Raw genomic sequence first — 11,224 nt, 5'->3', positions numbered from 1 at the left:
AGGTATAGCTTTAGCAGCACCAAGCCGCTCGTCTTCAAGCTCCACATGACGGGCAACATCAGCAAAAGTTTTGATGCTATCATTGTGGGTCAAGTTAACCTTCATATGTTCCCAATTATTGGGAAGAGACCGAATCACTGCCTGAACCTGCTGCTATCAGAGAGAACATGGCCAGCACTTTTGAGTTGAGCAATCATATTTGACATCACCCTTAGATGTTGTTTGACACCTTGATCATGACACTTTTTGTACGTGTCAAACTTGAATGTCAACTGTCGAAGGCGAGTCACAGTCGTACCCCCATATGCCTCTCTTAAATTTGCCCACATGGCTTGAGCAGTAGGATATTGCTCATGTTCGTGGATGAGGTCATCAGCAACTGAACTTACAATAATTCCACGTGCAGTGGAATCTTTCTTCTTCCAAATATTGTAAGTTTCCAGATCCCTCCTGTGTTGGGCAGTGTTACCCTCCTCTGGGTGACTCGTAGCATGGTTAATACTTTCAAGAGCATCTTGCTCTTCCAGTACATACCACATCTTACGACTCCAAATGTCGTAATTTTTACCATTCAATTTGTCACCCTTGTTCAAGTCATTAATGATACTTTTTGATGCCATATCTGTTATTAGAGATAATATTACAAGTTTAACTCATCAATATATACTTCAGTTAATTTATGCATGTGATTGCACACTCAAGTAAATTAATTATAATATTAATTCTACATTTAGTATAGAATCGAACGGTCACTACGTTTCCATTCTTCATCTATATCTAAATATTTTAATTAATATTAAAATCACTTCTTAGTGTGTACTTTATTTCAAGTCTCAATCAATTACAAAAAAAAAATATGATAAACAATGTATGTAACTGGTGAGACAAGTAACATCATTTAAATTTCATTAAGATAAATCACATAATAACAATTTACATGTTTGCTAGGACATACATGTACCAATCGAACACTAACTCTTGCACATACACGCTAAAAGGTGCACTGGGCCAAATATCATGATAAATCTCAGTTAAAATTTCACCCCAAGGCTCTCGAAGAGAGTCCGCTAAAATAGCTAATGCTTCCCAATCAGTAATTTCTATGTAATTAGCCAATTCAGCTCTTTTTAACTAAAAAATGTGTACATGTTCAGGAATAGAAACATCAGGGTCCATTTTAAATATATTAAACTCCCTAAATTTCTTTTCTTCTTCCCTTCGTTCAGCCCTTCGATCCCTTAACTCATTTTGTCTCTCCCTTGGGACATTCCTGATGACTTCAGGCTCCGAGTCTGAATCATTATAGAAATAAGTCTTGCGACGACGTACCCTTCTACGTTGTCCCCTTCCTTGACTTCAAGAACTCCCACTTGGGATAATTCGAACTTGTCCCTGTTCAGCCATATCTGAAACAGGACCAAGGAATCAGAAATATGGTTGTTACCATTTAATGCGACAACGTATGTCACAATTTTGGTAGAAGACAAAAAGGATCATAAAAGGGTTTTTCAAGTTGGAAGATTCCGTTTTTCACATAAAAAATATTTTCGAAAATCCCAAAACGAGTATGTCATGAATATATAAGTTTTAGGCAAAAATATTTAACAAGTTATATCAAAAATGCTGAAAACAGAAGCAGTTTTTCGTCAAAAATAGTCAAAAAATGCCAATCTTCAAAAAATCATATCTCATTCGTATTAAATCTATTTTTCACATATAATATATTTTCGGAAAGCCAAAAATGAGTATGTCATTAGTGCATAAGTTTTAGGCAAAAATTTTTAACAAGTTATGGCTAAAACGCTGAAATCAGAAGCAGTTTTTCGTTAGAAAAATAGTCAAAAACTGCCAATCTTCAAAAAATTATATCTCACTTATTTTTAATCCGTTTTTCACATATAATATATTTTCGGAAAGCCCAAAAAGATTAGAACATGATTATGTAAGTTTTAGGCAAAAAATTTAACAAGTTATTTCTAAAACGCTGAAAACAGAAGCAGTTTTTCGTCAGAAAAATAGTCAAAAATTGCCAATCTTCAAAAAATCGTCTCACTCGTTTTTAATCCGTTTTTCACATATTCTTGGAAAGACCAAAATGAGTAGATCATGATTATATAAGTATTAGGCCAAAATATTTAATAAGCGATGTCCAAAACGCAAAAAACCAGAAACAGTTTTCTCTGAAACTTGTCAAAAATTAGCCAACAAAAAAAATCTCAACCTGAACTTATAAAACAGGGATTTTAAGACAATTTACATGAATAACTGTATCATTCAACCATGCTCTGATACCAATGTAATGAAAATAATTACGGGGCGAGAATAACATTAGCGTACCTATCAATGCAGCAGAAGAATTATTGAACTCACCACCAAAAGAATTGCGCCAAGTCGAACTTTGAATCTCTTGGAAACAAAGTTAGAATTTCACAAACTAAATGTCTTCTTGTGTTGATTGGGAAGAGATTTTTGATCCCACTCTTTTTATCTCTATTGTCTTTCAGAAAAGAAGAAAACGTATGTTTATATGGAGAGGGAAGATAGCAGTTATGGAAAAATTGCTCCCACTATACTTAAACGTGTAGTAACCTCTTTGAAGAGTCCCACTACACTTAAACGTGTAGTAACCTCTCTTTAAAGAGGTTATTTTAAACCCTATCTCTTCTAAAATTCTTTCTTTTCCAAATGGGTTGGGCCAGCCCTCATGGAGCGACCCGATACCCGGATCCAATATCCAACTCAAACCAAAAATTATATTCATGTTAAAAATGAAGTTCATTTGAGGAGTCGAGGTTTGCCACCTAGTTGCCTGGTGGTAGAATGGTGGTGTATAGAGGTGTTCATTGTTCCTGACACAATGAAGAGAAAAGAGAAAAAAAGAAAAATGGAAAATATTACTTTTTAAGTATTCACGCGCTTAGCAGCAAATGAAAGCCACTTATTATGCCACCTTTGCATGAGATATTCAATAGGAATAGTTTGGACACACTTTAAGTGTATAATAGGAAACACCTTTAATTGGAGTGTCTAAATGAAAAAATGTGACAACTTTAAGGGGCTACACATGTATTTGGCCATGAAAATAAATAAGCAAAAGTAAGAATAATATTATTGAGCTTCATTATGATCCACGGCGCTTGCAAAGTAAAGAGAGATTGACTGTCTAGCTTGGCCAGAATACAATAGTTGTGAATAACAAGTGAGTTGGGATGTTCACATGCTCATCCCACTTCCACATGTCGCTCTAAGTGGTTAACAACTGCCGAGATACATAACACTTATGAGAGGAGTATCTGACGTAGTGGATATGAGTGGATCCATAATATTTGACGGACGGTTGGGCAAGGGTATTTATAGCCTATATAGCCTAAGTCTAATGTTCACATGCTTATCCCACTTCCGCATGCCACTCTAAGTGGTTAACAACTGCTAAGATACTCGTTAGTTGTGAGAGGAGTATCTGACGTAGTGGATATGAGTGGACCCCTAATATTTGGTGGACGGTTGGGTAAGGGGTATTTATAGCCTATATAGCCAAAGTATAATTTTCACATGCTCATCCCACTTCCGCATGTCGCTCTAAGTGGTCAACAACTGTCGAGATACTCGGCAGTTGTGAGAGGAGTATCTGACGTTGTCACGACCCAAACTCAACCGTCGTGATGGCGCCTATCGTGGAACTAGGCCAGCCTCACTCAACCAAACTCAACACAACAATAAGTTTGAAAACATTAACAGAAGCATTTAACATAAAAGAAATCTGTTTGAAACATAAGAAAATTCCAAAGTGATACAATCAAGCCCAAAGCAAGGTGTCACTGAGTACATGAGCATCTACTCGAATTACAAACCACTACAAGGCCTAAAGGAAAATGATTGAAAGTACATCAAATGATAAAAGAGGAGAGTCAAGGCCCGCGAACGCAGTGCAACTACCTCGATAGTCTCCAAAATCTAGAAATGCTCGATCAGCAACCGCCGCCGTGAACAGAGTCGCCTGGATCTGCACACAAGGTGCAGGGGGTAACGTGAATACACCAACTCAGTAAGTAACAAGTCCAAACTTTGGACTGAAAGGTAGTGACGAACTCAACCTCAACAGATATAACATATTAATGTGCAGAAATGTAGGCATGCTTTCAAGTAAAATAGACAGCTCAAAGCAATAAGGTAAATACATATCTGAACATTGTAAAGTATACAACTCCGCTATCTCTACATGCCAATGCACAGACTGTATGTCTGCACCATGTGCTCCCACTCTCAAGTGCTCAACCACTCGGTACTCTATATGGCCATCCGGCCTAGAGAAATCCATCCCGGAATATATACAACACTGACTATAAGTCACCCAGTGCCGAGGACAAAGGGAAATCCAACCCTGTGGAGAAATCCATCTCCAAGTATCAAGTACTTCGGACAAATCCATGTCCAGGAAAACTCATCCCTTAATAATATCATCCGCGCTCACAGGGGGTGTGTTCCAGACTCCGGAGGGGCTCCTTCAGCCCAAGCGCTATCATAAATCAATATAACCAATGCGGGGTGTTGCCCGATCCCATAAGTGTCACTCATAATTAGGCTCTCAGCCTCACTCAGTCATCAACCTCTCCAGTCCCACCACGGGCTCAAAATGTCATGAATACAACCCGGAACAATAATATGATGAATCAATAAATAACTGAGACTGGGGTATGATATAAAATGCATGATCATGACTGAGTATGGAATATTAAATGAAAACTAGTGAGATGACAGCAAGAAACGACCGCTAAGGGTCCAAACAATACCGACACAAAGCCGAACATGATATCTTGCATGATTTACAACTCAACTACTTTATCACACGATGAAAACATGGATATCAACAGGATATAGTCACTAAACGGTGCCATGGAATCACCCAGGTCACAATTCTAACGGTGCACGCCCGCATGCCCGTCACTTGGCATGTGCGTCACCTCAATACTAATCACATAACACATAGTTCGGGATTTCGAACCCTCAGAACCAAGTTTCAAAGCGTTACTTACCCCAAACCAATCCAAAATCCTACTCTGCGACGCCTTTGCCTCTCAAATCAGCCTCCAGACTCCCCGAATCTAGCCACGAGCAGTACAATACCATTAATATATGCTAAAGGAATCAATTCCACAAGAAAAACTACTAAATTAGACTCAAAACCCGAAATTGGCTCAAACTCGGCCACCGGGCCCACGTCTCGAAATCCGACAAAAGTCATTAAACCCGAAAGCCCATTCACTCACGAGTCTAACCATACCAAATTTACTCAAATCCGACAACAAAATCCCATTCAAAACCCCAAAATCATAACTCAAGAACACTTCATCTTCTTCCCCAATTTTTCTCCCAAATCACAAATTGGATGACAAAATCAAAGGTAGAATCATGGGATTTAACCAAAACCAAGTGAAAAACACTTACCCCAATCAACTCTCTGAAATTCCCTTCAAAAATCGCCCAAATCCGTGGTCTCTAGCCAAAATAAGAAAAATGGGCTCAAACCCTCGATTTTGGAATTTAACACCGCTGCTCAGATTTCCTTCATTGCGATCGCGGAAATGGCCTCGCGATCGCGAAGCCGCAGACTACCCCACACATTAACCTTACGCGAATGCATAATTACCCACGCGATCGCAGATCACTGCCTCTCAAACCTACGCGAACGCGTCCAGCTCCACGCGATCACGTAGAGCAATCCCTTCACTCCTCTACCGCTCCAAATCCTTCTACGCGGACGCGACTTCAGCCACGCGTTCGCGATGCACATCTTCGCACACCTACGCGATCGCGATCCTATCCTAGCGATCATGTAGAACAAACTCACCTCTAACCCCAAATAAGCTTACGTGATCACGAATGACCCCCTGTGATCGCGTACAAGGAAACCAGAAAAAATATTCCATACCAGATATCAGCAACTTCAGCCATATTGCTAACCAAAAACCAAGTCCGTTAACCACCCGAAACTCACCCGAGGCCCTCAAGACTTCAACCAAATATACCAACACGTCCCATAACACCATACGAACTTAGTTGAAACTTCGAATCATTCAAAACAACATCAAAACACCAAATTACCCCCGGATTCAAGCCAAGAACTTCTAAACTTCCAAATTCCACAAACGATGCCGAAACCTACCAAACCGCGTCCGAATGACCTCAAATTTTGCACACAAGTCAGAAATGACACCATGAGCCTACTCCAACTTCCGGAAATCCAATCCGACCCCGATATCAAAATTTCCACTGCCAGCCAAAATCGCCAAAATTCCAACTTTCGCCAATTCAAGCCTAATTCTACCACGGTCCTCGAAATCATATTCCGGACGCGCTTCTAAGTCCAAAATTACCTAACAGACCTAACAGAATCATCAAAATTCAAATCTGAGATCGTTTACACATAACTCAACATCCGGTCAACTTTTCCAACTTAAACCTTCTCCTAAGAGACTAAGTGTCTCAATTCACTCCAAAACCACTCCGGGACCCGAACCAACTAACCCTGTAAGACATAATACAGCTGAGGAACACAAATGAAGCAGAAAATGGGTAAACGGGGCTACAACTCTCGAAACGACCGGCCGGGTCGTTACATCCTCCCCCTCTTTAACAAACGTTCATCCTCGAATGGGTCTAGAAACATAACTGGAGCCATAAATAGGTGTGGATATCTACTCCGTATCTCCCGCTCGGTCTCCCAAGTAGCCTCCTCCATGGGCTGACATCTCCACTGCACTTTTACTGAAGCTATATTCTTTAATCTCAACTTTCGGACCTGCCGCTCCAAAATAGCCACCAGCTCCACATCATAAGTCAAATCACCATCTAACTGAACCGTGCTGAAATCCAGAACATGAGACGGATCACCGATATACTTCTGAAGCATAGAAACATGAAATACTGGATCCACACTCGATAAGCTAGGTGGCAAAGCAAGCTCATAGGCCACCTCCCCATTCCTCCGAAACACCTCAAACGGCCCAAAAAATCGAGGGCTCAACTTGCCCCTCTTTCCAAATCTCATAACACCCTTCATGGGTGAAAACTTCAGCAAGACCGTCTCCCCAACCATGTAAGACACATCACGGACCTTTCTGTCAGCATAACTCTTTTGTCTTGACTGCGCCGTGCGAAGCCGCTCCTGAATCACTTTAACCTTGTCTAATGCATCCTGAACCAAGTCTGTACCCAAAAGCCTAGCCTCACCCGGCTTAAACCAACCTACCGGAGATCTACACCGCCTCCCATATAAAGCCTCATACAGAGCCATCTGAATACTCGACTGATAACTGTTGTTGTAAGCAAACTCCACGAGCGGCAGAAACGGGTCCCATGAACCACCAAAATCAATGACACACGCACGTAACATGTCCTCCAAGATCTGAATAGTGCGCTCGGATTGTCCGTCCGTCTGAGGATGAAATGTTGTGCTCAACTCAACCTGAGTTCCCAACTCTCGTTGCATGGCTCTCCAAAACTACAATGTAAACTGCGTGCCTCGGTTTGAAATGATGGAAATTGGCACACCGTGCAGGCGAACAATCTCTCTTATGTAAATCTCAGCCAACCGCTCTGAAGAATAAGTAGTACTCACAGGAATGAAGTACGCGGACTTGGTCAGCCGATCCACAATCACCCAAATAGCATCAAACTTTCTCGAAGTCTATGGGAGCCCAACTACAAAGTCCATGGTGATCCGCTCCCACTTCCACTCTGGAATCTCTATCTACTGAAGTAAGCCACCTGGTCTCTAATGCTCATATTTCACCTGCTGACAGTTGAGACAACGAGCTACAAACCCAACTATATCTTTCTTCATTATCCTCCATCAATAGTGTTGTCTCAAATCCTGGTACATCTTCGCGGCACCCGGATGGATGGAATACCGCGAGCTGTGGGCCTCCTGCAGAATCAACTCCCAAAGCCCATCTACATTGGACACACATATCCGGCCCTGCATCCTCAACACCCCATCGTCTCCAATAGTCACATCTCTAGCATCATCGTGCTGAACCTTGTCCTTGAGGACAAGCAAATGAGGATCATCATACTTGCGCTCTCTGATACGATCAAACAAGGAAAAACCAGAAACCACACAAGCTAGGACCCGACTAGGCTCCAAAATATCCAGTCTCATAAACTGATTAGCCAAGGCCTAAACATCAACTGCGAGGGGTCTCTCACCAGCAGGAATAAATGCAAGACTGCCCATACTCACCGCATTCCTACTCAAGGCATCGGCCACCACATTGGCCTTTCCCGGATGATACAAAATAGTAATATCATAGTCCTTTAGCAGCTCCAACCATCTCCGCTGCCTAAAATTGAGATCCTTCTGTTTGAACAAGTGCTGGAGGCTACGATGATCAGTAAATACCTCACAAGAGACACCATAGAGATAGTGCCTCCATATCTTCAACGCATGAAGTATGGCAGCCAACTCCAAATCATGAATAGGGTAGTTCTTCTCATGGGGCTTCAACTGGCGCGAAGCATAAGCAATCACTCTACCTTCCTGTATCAAGACATATCCAATACCGATCCGAGAAGCATCACAATAAACTGTATAGGAACCAGAAGCTGATGGTAGAACTAGAACTGGAGTTGTGGTCAAGGCGGTCTTGAGCTTCTGAAAGTTCGCCTCACACTCATCCGACCACCTGAAAGGCGCACCCTTTTGGGTCAACTTGGTCAAGGGCGATGCAATAGAAGAAAAACCCTGCATGAACCGGCGGTAATAACCCGCCAAACCAAGAAAGCTCTGAATCTCTGTGGCTGAGGATGGTTTGGGCCAACTCTGAACCGCCTATATCTTCTTCGGATCAACCTGAATACCCTCACTGGACACCACGTGTCCCAAGAACGCTACTGAACTAAGCCAAAACTCACACTTGGAGAACTTAGCATAAAGCTTCTCCTCCCTCAACCGCTGCAATACAACCCTCAAAATGCTCGGTGTGTTCCTCCTGGCTACGACAGTACACCGGATCAATGAATACAATAACGAACGAGTCGAGATAAGGCCAAAACATGTTGTTCATCAAATGTATGAACGTTGCTGGGGTGTTGGTCAGCCCAAAAGACATCATGAGGAGCTCATAATGACCATAACGGGTCCTGAAAGTTATCTTAAGAATATCTGAGTCTCGAATCTTCAACTGGTGATACCCAGACCTCAAATCAATCTTGGAGAACACCATCGTTCACTGAAGCTAGTCAAATAAATCATCAATACGCGGTAAAGGACACTTGTTCTTGATTGTGACTTTGTTCAACTGCCGATAATCAATGCACATTCTCATAGTGCCATCCTTCTTCTTCACAAATAGAACAAGTGCACCCAAGGTGACACACTAGGCCTAATAAAGCCCTTCTCAAGGAGCTCCTGAAGCTGATCCTTCAACTCAGCCGGTGCCATACGGTACGGTGGAATAGAAATGGGCTGAGTGCCCGGCACCAAATCAATATGAAGTCAATATCCCTGTCCGGCGGCATGCCCAGCAAGTCTGCAGGAAACACATCCGAAAAATCTCTCACCACCGGAACTGAATCAATAGTAGGAGTCTGTGTACTAACATCCCTTACAAAGTCCAAATAAGAAAGACAACCCTTCCCAACCATCCGTTGGTCCTTAAAGAATGAGATCATCTACTAGGAACATAATCCAATGAACCTCGACACTCAATCCATGGCAACCCCGGCATAGCCAACGTCACCATCTTAGCGTGACAGTCCAGAATAGCATGACACGAAGACAACCAATCCATGCCCAATATCACATCAAAATCATCCATACTAAGCAGCAACAGATCCACTCTAGTCTTTAATCCCCCAATAGTCACTACACACGATCGGTATACACGGTTCACAATAATAGTATCACCCACCGGCGTAGATACATCGAACAGATAAAACTAGAGACTCACGGAGCATGTCCAGATAATGAGCAAAATATGACGACACATATGAATAGGTGGAACCAGGGTCAAATAATACAAAAGCATCTCGATGACATACGGAGATAATACCTGTGATCACAGTGTCTAAAGTAATGGCATCTGGCCTGGCAGGAAGTGCATAGAAACGGGCCTGACTGCCACCTGATCGGCCTCCCCCTCTAGGGCGACCCCTAGCTGACTGACCTCCACCCCGAGATGGCTGGGCGGTTGGTGAAGTAACTGGTGCTGAAGTCGAAGGCTGACTCCTCTACTGAGATGAACCTCCCATAAGGCCAGGACAGAACCTCTTGATATGACCCAAATCTCCACACTCAAAACAACCTCTACCGGCCACTGGCGGTGCGGACTAAAGGGAGCCCAAAGCACCGGGATACCCGCTAGAAGGCCCCGACATAGATAAACCCTAAGTTGATGGTGCATGAGACGAACTCTGAGTTGGAAGGGCACTGAGAGACGAGTGGCCCTGATGAGAACTGTGAGAACCATGGCCAGATGCTGCACCACGGTGAACTGGGCGACCTCTGCCGTGATGAAACTGACCCCCAGAAGGAACACCACCAAAACTTCCTGCTCCACGAGGCCTCTTGGCCTCCCTCTCAACCCGCTCCTAGTGGCGAACAAACTCTATCTCTCGAGCAATGTCAACCACCTCCTCAAAAGTAGCACCTGAAACCCTCTCTCTAGTCATAAGTATCCGCAGCTAATACGCGAGACCATCCATGAACCTCCTAATTCTCTCCCTATCTGTAGGAACCAACCAAACAGATGACGGGCTAACTCAAAAAATCTTATCTCATACCGTGTCACAGTCATATCATCCTGACGCAGATGCTCAAACTGTCTGCGCAGCTCCTCTCTGCGGGACTACAGCAAATATTTCTCCAGGAAGAGAACGGAGAATTGCTGCCAGGTAAGGGGCACTGCACCAACCGGCCTACGCCTCTCGTAAGCCTCCCACCAAGTGAAGGCAGCTCCAGAGAACTGAAAGGTAGTGAACGAGACCCCACTGGTCTCCAGAATACCTATTGTACGGAGAATCCTCTGACACTTATCCAAGAAACCCTAGGCATCCTCGCCCTCTGCACTACTGAAAGTCGGAGGCTGAAGTCTACCAAACCTCTCCAATCTACGCTGCTCATCATCAGGCATGACAGGAACCACATAGTCCTGAGCAGGTGCAACCGGCTGGGCTGGTGGTGCCACAGGAGTCTGAAGTCCCTGTACCACCTGCTCTGGTGTGC

Source organism: Nicotiana attenuata, chromosome 5, assembly GCF_001879085.1.
Source record: "Nicotiana attenuata strain UT chromosome 5, NIATTr2, whole genome shotgun sequence".
Taxonomy (NCBI): domain Eukaryota; kingdom Viridiplantae; phylum Streptophyta; class Magnoliopsida; order Solanales; family Solanaceae; genus Nicotiana; species Nicotiana attenuata.
Note: the sequence above shows the minus strand (reverse complement) of the source record.